Source organism: Falco cherrug, chromosome 2, assembly GCF_023634085.1.
Source record: "Falco cherrug isolate bFalChe1 chromosome 2, bFalChe1.pri, whole genome shotgun sequence".
In the NCBI taxonomy this organism is placed as follows: domain Eukaryota; kingdom Metazoa; phylum Chordata; class Aves; order Falconiformes; family Falconidae; genus Falco; species Falco cherrug.
This window is the reverse complement of record NC_073698.1, coordinates 27,218,029-27,231,439: the sequence shown is the minus strand read 5'-3', so window position 1 is coordinate 27,231,439 and position 13,411 is coordinate 27,218,029.

Sequence of the window (13,411 nt, the reverse complement as noted above, 5' to 3'; positions counted from 1 at the left end):
ACAGGCAAATAAATAACAATGATTTGTGAAAAACATGGGAAGAGCAAACCAAAATGAAGTTCGGACTGGAAAAAGGTAAGACACAGCATGTGGGGAAGCTCAGCTGAGGCAAAGATTCCTGGTAGGAGCATGAAACCAGGGCAACAGTATAACAAGGTTTAGTGTGATGAGGAGCAAAAAAAGATTAAATGTGAGCTTGCCACACTGTATGGCAAATTTGGGGTTGCTTGCATTATGCAGAGACATCTCCTTGCAAAGTGGGAATCCAGCAAATGCTCTCTGGGTCTGTGGGGTGACAGGAGCTACACTGTGTGGGATGCTGAGCATCTTCCCAGAAACAAGTGACAAATTCAGAGAAGAATGACAGAAACCACTGGGAGGATGGAGGAGTCTGGTGGCATACACATAAGCATACAAATATGTATATGTGTATATGAAAGTGAGAGAAAGTAAAACGAACTCATTTGGCACTGTCAACAAACATTTGGAGGATGTCAGACAAAGCTGTGTTTCATGCGTATGTTTTGAAAATCATGATTGGGAGGCTTCTTTTGGTCCATAGCTTTGAGAAATCATAGCCTTGACAAGCCCAAAAACATGCACTGAAAAAGTTTCTTCAATGTTTTCAATCCAGACTTTACTTCTGGATTTTGCAGGGGAGCAAAATAATCCCTAAATAATAAGGATGATTTGTTAATTAAAATATTGTAATTCAACCATCCAAAACCACAAATCTTTGGGGATTTCCAGAAAACCAGGATGCAGTGGTGCAGAGATCTAACTATTCAGATAGGGGTTTATGAAAACAAAATAGAAAGTATCTGAAGTAACTTAGAAAGTAATGTTTTCAGAATGCATATTATATTATAGAATGACACCAGTACTGTTTTAAGAGAAAGAAATAATGCTCCCTGAGGTGATCCTATCCCATAAAGCCTGGCTTCTAAGGATTCATTTGAATTATAAAGTGTGTTGAGGTGCATTCAAGAACATTTGACAATTATTTCAGAGAAGGAAAACCATACCATGAAACAAAATCCTTGCTACTGTATACTTATGACCTATTAAAATTCATGGACATCCTGTACTAAAGGAAATTGCTTTTGAAGTGATTACTTAAAGATTCTTTCATGGGACTTTAGCCCAGAGATATAAATCACTCAGAATTTTGCTTCCAGATTATGGACACAGATGTTTCATAGGAATCACTGACACAGTTTCTTTAGCTCTTGTATTACAACTGTGGCTGTAATACAAAAAAGAAAAGTCTCAAGAAATCTAATGCCCTCAATGAACCACAATGATTGCTTTCTGAAGTGTTAATTTATGTGTAATAATAAAGCATATTATATATATTTTAACTATGACCTGTTAATAATTTTATTGTAATGTAGTATATTAGGATTATGTTGTAAAACTTCTATGAAGATGCATATGATATAGCATCCCGTTATGGTTAACATAAGTAACAATGGTTTTCATTGCAAAATCATATTCACACTTACGGCTGTGTGGCCAGATTGTATTTCTTTAGGCTACGAGTTCCTTGCTAGGTGTCCAGTTGAGAAAAATTTTTTTCAGGGTTTCAGGAGGTAAAAAAATGAGAAGAGGAAAAAATACATTACTTTTTCTCAAGTTCCCTTCTCACTAAGATTTTTTTTTTTTTTGTGCCTTCATGTACTGAGCCATGAGTTTTGGATAGTCATTTTGAGATTGCCATGGAAATTTGTCCAGGTTTGGACAAGTTATATGGCCTAAACATTGAAATAGCACATCTGTTTTTATTGGACTTGCTAGAATTAGGCAAATTCACTCCTTGAAGTCTTTCTGTACTATGTAAGCCCCCATGTGCTGACATTAATGCCTATGGGGCATTCAGTAGAGCAACTCAGCACTCCACTGTGTGGCTAAAAGTGCTGAGCTATATTTGCCTGGAAGTTCCTTCTCCTGGCTGCCAGCTTTGCCATGACGCTGGACACCAGCCCTCATAGCACAACGAGCAACTTGTTGTCCTTTGAAAGAAAGGTTGGACCCGGTTTTGGTATCTAAGGGAAAAAGCCTCCAGATCTGAGCTCATAGGTGCCAACTGTGAGAGAAAGCAGCAGCATGCTTCCCTGCATGCTAGCACAGGTTGTCCAGCACTTAGGACAGGGATGGAAAGAATTCTCCATCCCCATTTCCTGGTCTAAGCAGTAATCTGAGAATCCCATCTTTAATCACACATCCTTCATGACGTCTGTATATAGGAAAAGGGCCCTGTATAAACTCAGGGTTGAGTATTTTTCTTTGCAGCAGCCACTCTGGGAAATCTATCTATATTTAATAATGATTACTATAGTATTGAAGAAATTAAGTAAACTGTTAAAAATCCAAAACCCAGAGTGCTGTACATTGATATCCAGATGAGAGGTATGTGGCTAAAAATACATCTTGTCAGCTGTGATTTTTGATATATGCCAGCTCTACTTAAAATTTGCTACAGACAGCTGGGATGAGCAGCATCTGCCTGCACCCCTACCCTTTTGATCTAAAGCAGATGTTACCTATTATCAGCAGAAGGCCTGTGCTGCATGCTAAACAAAGTTGGTAATATTCAGTAAGGGGCATTGGTAAATGTACACTTGAGAGGGGAGAGGCACATATTATTTACCACCGTTAATGTTATCCTGCTGTTTTGGTGGGAGGTGAAGGCACACCTAGTTACTGCACTGGAGGGTCTCAGATTGCTTAGCGTAAAGTGCCACATGCATAGGGCAAGCAGTACTTTCAGAAAAACTAAAGAAAACAGGAAAACCTAAAGAAAATAGGGAAGAAAGGGCTTTCTGAAGTACCTGCATACAAAGGGAGTCCACTAAAGTCATTGCCATGTTTCATCTGAAAAAAAACCCCAAAATAAAGTTCTTTGTGCCCGTGTTGATGATTTTGAGTCACTTCTTTTGCTGGTGTAGACTGAATTAATGAATAATGTGATTAGATCCATCCTGTGGACAACTCACAAATCACTGCCTTTAATGGAGATGATCTTCCTCCTTACAGCTCCAGAGGTCTCTGCACGATGATGCACATGGTTTAGTTATTAACACTCAGTTTCTCCAAACAGATGTTTTACACATTTTCAGGGATGTGGTTTTATGAATATAAATTAGTTGAAGTGGCAACAGAAATGGAAATTGGTGGTATTTGTAATTCTAATGAAAACATTCACATTTACCAATTGCTCTGTTTCTGGAGCTCTAATATAATATTAACCATTTTTCTTATCTGATTACATTCTCATTCCAGCGTACATTTCTTTTTCCTGTTAGAAGTCAGTAACTTGGGCTCTAAACAGCGGAAAAATTAAACACCAATTAAAGCAATTAGAAAAACACTAATTTTGTCTGCTGAGTCTGGTTCTGTGTTCCCTTCAGATGTATAACTTTCATGGAGGTCAACAAGAGGTTTATGTGCAAACATGCATTAGGATCAAGTCATGAAAGAAAATTAGATTAAGGTTTTATAAATAACTGATATTTTTAGGTTTTTTCTGGATGAATTAAATAATTGGAAAAATGAATCACGGGTCAATCTGAAATAATTTTTCTTCACAAAAATACGACCCTGTTTTTGAAAAAAAAAATTCTACTTTTAGGTCAAACAAAATTGTTTCATTTAATCTGTACAGACATACTTTGGATACTTCTTTTAAAAAATCAGACATAGCTGAATCACTTCTAAATAGAGTTCAAAGCAATATTTGAGAAGTGTGCTTGTTTCAAAAATGTCGTAATAAATGTTTCAGTTTATAATGTGCTTTATTTAATCCAAACACTTTTGACAGAAATGCATGAAGCTCATTACAGTAAACTGTAACCTGTATTTTTCAGTGAACAGAGAAGATGGAATAAGATAGGAAATATCTGTATAAGACTCTGCTGCAACTTTGGCTGCTTGCAGGTTAATTGCAGTAGAATCATTGCCCATTGCCTGCACATCATTTGTTTCAGAAGCATTACAAGTATCTAATTTTTTTCTGCTGGAACCAGTGCTTCTTGGCCTGCTTCCTGAGCTGCTGCATTATTTATAGCATAGAAATTTTAAGTTATCTTTAGCTGTGAGGGTGTAGTACAAGATAATAAGGTGAACAGTACTGAGTAATAACAGGACCTCCGATGGAAATAATGACTGAAAGGCACAGTGGCCATCGGTGGTTTTTAAATGGAGACATGAACATGACTTAAGTTAAAATCGTTTTGACCAAGGTAATGTGGAGATGGGCAGAGCCCATCACTGTGTTTCAGCATGCCCATCACAATGAGGCATCAGTCACCTTGAGTACTATTATAAGTTAAAAGGGATAATGAAATCAGTGAAAGTTAATAATTTAACTGGAAAAAATGTCATTGGGAGTCATGCTCGTAGTGTCACTATGAGTGAAGAAAGCACGTGTTTTCAGGGATAGATACAGGTAGTTATGAGCTTTTCCTGTTGATGCTCTGAGATAGATGGACAAGAGGAGGTCTGCGGGCTGCTCTAGAGGTTATATAGGCTTATAAACTGGGGATGGCACTACACTGATACAGGTGATGGCCCCTAAACCGGCACTGGCCAGGTCCAGGGAGCAGATGGAGCCTTGTGGCATCCTACACCTACCTGTGCAGACACAACCATGTGGGATAACACAGCTCTCGGGTGGGGTGAGGGAACAGCTGGGTTGCTTCTAGCATCATTTTAATTTTGAAAAAAAGAACAGATTAAATTAACTGTTAAATCCTGACATCCTCGGGAATGATGTATGGCAAAGTCTGTCCCTCACTTCTGTACTCTGCTTTGCTGTCATTCTGCCTTTGTTTCTGTGTTCCCTTTGCCAGAGTCCCTGTAGTGGCAGACAATTCCACTTTAACAGAAGTCAGTATCTTCAGATGCATGTAAGGTCTGCTTTTCCAAGTTACTTTTTAATGACTAAGCTTGATAGAAAACAACACCACCAAAACAGAAAAAGAAAAGGGTATAAAAACTTTTTTTCCAGGCAAGACAATAGGTCAGATATCTGCTTTAGGTGACGATGAATCTGTCCCGAGGCATTTACAGCTGGTCGGTGTGCAGACATCACAGTCACACTCTCTCACAGCAGCTCCTGCAGCACGGTGGCTGCTGGGGAGCGGGACAGTGGCTGGCACCCACCAGCCCTGGGCTCCTGAAGCCACCGGGACAGTCCCTGGGGCTGTCTGGAGGGGGTGTAGGTTGAAGCAGATGAGGAGCAGATCCTGGCTCACTCAAACCCCACTCAAAGTTCACAGATCCTGGGGTTGCTGAAGGCAGAGTCCACCTGCCCATCATTTCTTGTCTGCAGAGATGACTCTTTTTCTCCGTTCTCTCTGGCACATTTCCTGGAGCAGCTGAACACACGGGCAGAGCAATTACCATGCTCCCCAAACACTGTATCATACCCGTTTTCCTAATTACCCTTCCACTTATCTGTTTTGCATGGTGGGTTTCTAGTTTCAAATAAAAAGTAGTTGGTGGGTGGCTTGCCAGAAAAGCAGTATTTTTTTTTTTTTCTGGAAGATAGAATTTGAACTGAACTTGTACCTCTTCTGCCCCTCTTTCTACACATCTTCTCCAACTCCTTTTTCTTATTCTCTATGTGTTTATTTTTTTATTCTCTATGTATTTAATTTCTTATTCTCTAACTCTATTTGTGTATCTATTTATTTATATATCCAGTTCTATACTCATTAAAACTTCCTTGGCTTTTGTTTACTTTTCCCTCTGCTGGGATCTGCCTTTGGGGAAGCAAACCAAAAACCATCCTAGAAGACTATCCCAGGAGACCACCCAGCAGGGTTACTTTAAAAGGACATCTACTCAGACAGACTAGGGCACGGGAGAGAACAGCAGCAAAGCTCTGCCTTTTTGTTAGCCATTTTGAATAAATCCAGATGACAGAAGCTAGGAGGACCCAAGATGAGCAAAGGCATTGATCAGCCAGTCTGTCTGTCTGTCTTGCTGTTTTTTCCACTTTCTCTCTGTAACTACCCTGGTATTACAAAATTACAATTATTTTTTTGTAATGCAAAATCACACAAAGCTTTTTTTTTTTTTTTCCTGTCTTCTCTTCCATTTCAAATGAAGCACACTGACTCTAGTACCTAACTTGATTGCTTTTGATCTTGCCAAAGTTCAAGTTACTGTGTCTGCTGTTCTTCATCTCAGCAGCCTACATTCCCACTTAATGAATACTGATGAGTTAGACACTAGAAAGTGCCTTTGGTCAAACAGCTTGCCTTGTTCTGAATTCTCAGTAGATCCAAGCAATTATAAATCTGTCAGTCCAATCTTCTTTACCTTCAACATGAGCTACAATTTTTTCTAATCCAATGGAGTTTACCAATAATTTTTTTGCTGAAAGTTTTTCTGGGGAGTGTGCTTGATTATGTTACATACAGCTGCTGGGCCCCTTTTCAATGCATACATGTAACTGGAGCTACTGAGGCCTGCTAAAGTGTGCATAATTAAATTATGTTTGTATCTACCTACAGCAGTAGGTTGCGTATGTTATGATATGGAAACCAGAATTCTCTGCATCCTAAATGAAAAAACAGAGACTTTTTTTCTCTGGGAAAAAGAAAAAGGAGATGGCAGAGTTTTTTTGGTCAATAACATTTGACCCTATGTGTCAACAGCCACAGAAAACCACTTGAAGACAGCAGCTGGGCCAACAGAGTTGTGGTGCAGGTGCAGTTATGAGAAACATCAGAAGATGAGATGTTTTTCTTGTCACTGGATGTGTGTCTCCAGGACAACTTTGCTGGCCCCACATCGGTAACTGAGAACAGAGCTCGGGCAAAGGTGTGTAATACTTGCTAAAGGGGAAGTTCACTGGGTTTGCTCTTTTGAAACTTGTGGAGGTAGAAGACACACCTGTGGCACTGGGTGGAGTTTAGGAGGTTACTGGAGTCACAGAGTCCATCAAACGTGTGCCGTGTGGACTTGCCCAAGCCAGGATCTTGGGCACAGTCCTTCCAGACCATCTGTGCAAGGACCATGTCCATCCTGGACTACCAACCTGTGCAAAAGCAGAGGATGCAGAAGAACGTGTCAGTGCAGGAGGGAGAACATGTGCTAGACGCCCATGCTGGGTGAGGATGGGGTCACAGGAGCTCACCTCACCTCACCCACTGCAAAGTACATACTTGCCCCTTGCCCGGCATCAGCAGGGTTGGCAGTTTCTTCCACACCTCCAACAGCCACCATGAAATGGGAACCACTTGGGTCCAACAAAATTTTCTGGCAGACCTAATCCAGCCTTTAACCCACTATTGGGAATCAGACGTTAGTGTTACCCCATTTTCTTCCACTAGCACTTGTTCCATACTGACAGCAGAAATTGCTAATCTGGCCATTTCTTCATGAATATAACACAGAGGTGTAGTCTGAAATGATGTATTTGCAGGTTCCTCAAATATAGAGTAGGTAATGAAGGGAAATTATTCCTGCAGACATACAATGACATGTTCACTTAGGAGTTATTTTCTGAACAAAACCAACCTCTTAAGACATGAATGGAAACTGAAAACAATGAATCAGCTTTTATTTTAAAGTAACTACTAAAAATGTATGTTACCGGTTCTTCAGACTTCTTACCATGGAGACTGGGCAATCTCCTATGGGTTTTCCAACAATGTTACTATAACATGCAAAATCCCTGGGAGGCCAGAGGTATTTCTTATTGCGAAGCCCTCTCTGGACGCAGGAAGAACAGTTTTTGAAGTTCCACATGTGCTGAAGTGTGCTGTATGTAGCATGAGAACTGGGGTGCTGGCAGGTGACCAGATGGGAAGCACTAACCTAGTGTCTCCAGATGAGGAGGCACCTGTCGGGTCACACCATTAGTGCCATCTGTGCTTGGCAAAGGATTTTTTGGTGACCTGTAAAGGTCACCGCTTGGCCCTAGGTACGCATGCCAGGCTCTCTCTGCCATCGGTCACAGCCACCCCCCTGCCGTGTTGGTGGCCCTGGGTGAGCAGGGGCTGAGGAGCTGTAGGCTGTGTCAGGGGGATGCCTCGAGGCAGCTACTCTGGCTCCTGCCCAGTAGCCTGGGCTGTGCAGGGAGGCACCATGACAGCTTGGGAGAACCTTTTGGTGGCATCCCAGATGAAGCAGAGTTTATTGAGCAATCCTCTGGATCTGTCAGATGCAAAGAGACAGCAAAAAAGCACCACAGTAAGGGAAGCAGTAGGACACTTGCGTGCCCTGAGCAGAAAATACTTCGCCAGCAGCAAAGGATTTGGGAGCAGAGCAGCGACAGCCAGAGCTGCAGCAGGAGGGGAGGTCCTGTGAGGTGTGCAGAGGGGGTGGAGGGGCCTGCCACGCATGGGCCAGAGACGTTACCTGCCCAGGCACTAGCCTCGGTTTCCCACTGACTGTTACCTGTCCCCATGCGGCCCCAGCACTGAGGACAGCAGAAAAAGGCACCACGTGCCTTGTGGGTGATGGCAGCCCTACTTACCTTTTTGCTGCAGTATTACCTCTTTGTGCCTAATTCACCACCCGCTCTCATCAGAAGATGCTTTTCTGTCACTGCTGCCTGTGTTTCTCCCACCACCAGTGGTCCTTTTCCAGTTTACTTCTGCCTCAGACACATTAATTTACATGCTTTTCAGGCTGCATCTCATTTCGCTCCCTGCCATGCTTCTACTCTCAGTGGGTGCCTTTGTATCATTCCTTTGTCCTGGCAGGTGCTTGCAGTTTGTCCTAGTTTAATATCATCTGCCAGCCTCCAGGTTTACTTCCATCTTCTGCATCCCAATGAAGCTGTTTGGGAAAAGGGGTGCAGCCAGGGAGTACTTCTGCAGACAGCCCCTGGCACACAGCTCCCTGTGCTGGAACAGCAGCATCCAGGGAGCTGGAGCAGGATTTGCCCTGAGCAAACCACACAGGGCACCTCTAACAGAAATATGTCCTTTGCATTTCTTATTTGTCAGCAACTGCTGAGTCCAGGCTCAAGATAAAGCCAAGCTAATGATTTGTAGGCTGTAACTAATATTCCAAGACAAAAGACAAACTGACTTGTGTGTTGAAGGGACAGTGATGGCACATTTCATTAACTAATAGCTTGGTCGCAATCTTATACTAATAATATTTTATGACAAGAACTATGTAAACATATTCTAGGACCTAGTCTGTATGACCAAATCAATATGCAGTATGACGAGTGCAGCTTCATAAGTAAATGTGTGGCAAAATTGCTGACAGACACTTATGCTCATTTCTTGAGGATAAGGCAGAGAAATAAATGGATAATTATATGCCCCTTTAAACAGTAGAATGTCTTACCCAGAAAAATCTGTGGGCAGAAATATTTGTCAGCACAGCTGGAATAAAATACTTATTTTTTAAAGAATCAACCAAATAGTTTTCCCCATTTTTCTTTAGAAATAGATATCAAAAATACAACTTTCCAAATAGAACTTTCAAAGTTTGTTTGTAAAAAATTATATGTTAGATTATACTTCGATAAACGCTTTTTTTTTTTGCTTCCAGTTTTTTAACTGAAGCTGCTCACAGAGCTTAATTGTTTTACAGCTACATCTTTTGGCACCAAAACAAATGCACCCCTCGTCCATAAAGAACAGAAGGTGAACTTAAGCAATGCAAAGGAGCCCAGTCCTATTTCCTAAAAGCTTGTGGAGATCCTAGGCATGCCATTAGCCTCCTGCTGGGATTTTTAGACTTAAAGTGGCCCATCAGCTCCCACTGATCTAAAACAAAGAAAGCAGAAGTGAAAAATAGCTCATCTCACCTGGTCCTGCTTCACTGTCACCTGCATGGTGGTTACCATGATTATACTAACACATTTACCTGGTTTGAAAACAAGTACACAGGAGGCTGATACTGCTTTTATCTCCAAAGCACAGTGCTGGGAGAAGCTGTGAAAACACTTTTGTGTGACACCAGCAGTGTCCCTGATCAAGCTCCAGCCTGGGACAGCATCTTGGCTGGTTCAGGCCAGCCCACTTACGGGTGGTCTGACAGAGCCAGGACCTTTATGGAGCTATGGTGTGAGAGGGGGGCTGTGATTGCAGGTGGGTCCCGTTCGCACGTCACACTGGCTGGAATCACATTGCTCATTTAGAGTGAAGCAGCTTGAGGGCTGCTCTATGTTGTGCCAAAAATGTAGGCAAGCCCACGTTTCTTGGAGGAAAAAGAAAGGACTTTAGGCTATTTTTACACCCTGAATTTGGGGCATGTAATCCTCTGCTGCAGCCACAGAGTGGGGCCGTTGTCTTTGGGTGCCTATAAGGGGCTGCTGACATGAAAAGGTTATTCAGCTGGGGAAGCAGCTGGGCTCTAATTCACAATGTTTCCTTAGACAACCGTAACAGATGCCGTGAAAACGGTCCCACCAAAAAGAATGGGAGGTATATGGACTTCGTAAATAATGTTCCCACGCAGATGTCTTTCCCAGTGATCTCACCAAAAAAAAAACCAAAAAAAAAAACCACCCAAACCCCCAAAAAAACTACTTTGAAGGAAAAAAGCTCAAGTACAGCAGTGTGATGCTCCATGGGGATTCAACCTTGCTAGAGTACCACAGGGTTAGACAGTGAAAGAGAAGGGTGAACAAGCTGCACAGAAGAGGAGTAAGTATTGTTCTCAAGTTTACAGATATCTGTAGGAAATCCAGACAAGACTTTAAGCTTACAGAGAAAAACCTTTCAGGTGAGCTTGCAGAGGGAGAAGGGCTGAAAGCAGAAAATTGTTTCAATGGAATAAACTCTCTGCAGAGCTGAAGAGTTGCTAGGTGAAAAGCATAATACTGTTTCAGGATGGGAATAATTTGGTAACGTTGAAGTCAGACAAATATGATGTAGCTTGGCAGTAGGGCCAAGGTGGACAGCAGTGCAGAGGAGTCTTAGATATAGAGGTTGCTACAGCCTTCATGAGGTACTCTTTGATTAAATACACTCACATGGACCGTATTTGTTGAACTAAAGGAACTGATTTTTTCTGTGTGATCCAGAAACTCCTTCTGTTCTTTCCTTATCCATGCCTTATTTCTATTTTTCTTTCTATAGATTTCCAGGTACACTTTGCAACTACCTCAAGCCATGCAGTCTTGGAGTCATATATCACTGAAGCTAATGGCATTGTTGCAGTCAGAGGGCTTAGTGAAAACGAAAGGGGCTCAGGGTAAAAGCTGACGGTGAAATGTGAACCCACACCACAAAAAGACAGTGGAAAAGCTGGAAAAGTTGCTGGTAGTAGGAGGAACAGAGCAGCTCTTTAATAACAAGTTATTGAGTAAATCACCCCCTAGTAAATATATTGCTTACTCAACTCCAGAGATGAGAAAACACATCGGCAGGAGGCAGCGAGCTAGAGCTGTTGCATTTTTGCACTGACATGAATCACAGAATCACAGCATGGATAGGGGACCTCCGAGGATCATCTGGTCCAGCCCTCCCGCACAAAGCAAGGTCAGCTGCAGGAAGGTTGCCCAGCACATGGAGAGCCCACAGCCTCTCTGGGCCATCTGTGCCAGTGTTTGACTACCCTCATGGTAAAATGTTGGGGTTTTTTTGTGTTTAGATGGAATTTCGTGTTTCTGTTTGTGCCCATTGCCTCCTGTCCTGTCACTGGGAACCACTGAGCAGAGCCCGGCTCCCTCTTCTTCCTCCTGCCCACGAGGTATTTATATACATTGATGAGATCTTCTTGAGCCCTCTCTAGACTAAACAGTCCCAGCTGTCTCAGACTTTCCTCATATGAAAGATGTTCCAGTCCCTTAATCATCTTGGTAGCCCTGCACTGAGCTCACTGCAGTATCACCACATCTCTCTTCTACTGGGGAGCCCAGAACTAGACACAGCAACGCAGGGGTCCCACTGATGCTGAGCCAGGGGTAAGGATCACCTCCCATGACCTGCTGGCAGTGCTCCTTCTAATGCAGCTCAGGATGCTCCTGGCCTCCTTTGCAGCAAGAGTGCACTGATGAGCCATATCCCATTTAGGGTCCACCAGGACCCCCAGGTCCTTCCCTGCAGAGCTGTTTGCCAGCTAATCAGCTTGTGCTGGTGCCTGAGGTTATTTCTCCCCAAGTGCAGGACTATGCATTTTCCCTTGCCGCATTTCATGAGATTCCTCTCTGCCCATTTCTCCGGCCTGTCCAGGTCTGTTTGGTATGTGAGTGACAGGAAGAAGGGGAAATGGAGAGAGGGGGAGAGAGAAAATACAGAAATTTAATGAAAGTGAAGAATCTAGTCTGTTTTTCAGTTTACCATGGTGGAAAACCCCTGCAACTCTAGTTCAGACTAGACTAGACTAGACTAGTTCAGTTGGAAGGGACCTACAACAATCATCTATTCCACCTGCCTGACCACTTCAGGGCTGACCAAAAGTTAAAGCATTTTATTAAGGACATTGTCCAGATGCCTCTTAAACACTGACAGGCTTGGGGCATCAACCACCTCTCCAGGAAGCCTGTTCCAGTGCTGTCAAGTAAACTCAAGCTCTGGTTCTCATGTTGCTTTTTTTTCCCCCCTCTTTTTTTTTTTTTTTTCTTTCCTTGAAGAACTAGTACTTAGTAATCCTCAAAAATGCCATGGTGCTTTTCGCCTGTGGCTTCTCCTGATGCTATTCTGTTTCTGCTTAAATCTCTCCTGAAGAGAACAGGTGCAAGTCAGCTGAAATCCTGATGACTGTATACAGTCCCATATGTCACTGCTGAGTGGGAAAAAATTAATAGCATCTAGCAAACTACAAAGCAAAATGCAATGTATGGTTTCAGTTACCTTTGCTACTTTGTGTGGTCTGAAAAATACTTTTTGCTCTTGTGAAGTTTGACAACAGCTCGTTGAACAAAGCCGATGGGTTTTCAACAGCCTGTATTTAATATTAAATGTCTCTATATCTGCAAGCATAAACTAGTAATGGGAAACATATCTCTGAAAACAAATATCCATCTCAACCTGGGGTCTCACCTCTGGTTGTGATTAAACTCCTGCATTTGCAGCAAAGGATGCAACAAATTTACAACTTTGTCAGTAAGAGAAGATAGTTGAACGATTGCTCTGTCTTGATTTACAGTTCATTTATTTTAATCTACCAGTCAACACACAAATACATTCTGTTACAGGTTTGGGCTTTGGAAGAGCTTTCAGAAAGGAAATGTTTCCTGATTCCTTTTAAATAGTTAAGTCTTTTCCCAAGGCCTATCATCAATTACAATGAAAAGTGACTTACAAGAAATTGTCTGGATGAATAAAATATTCCAGAGACTAAATATATTCATCAAACCAGTTTGGCTCAGAGAACCTGCAACCTTAAGTTCTTTAGTAGTCAGCAAGTTCTTTGACCTTTGTAAGGAGCTAATCACCACTGTGAGGCATTACCACTTACCATACTGTAGGTTCACATTTAAAAATTG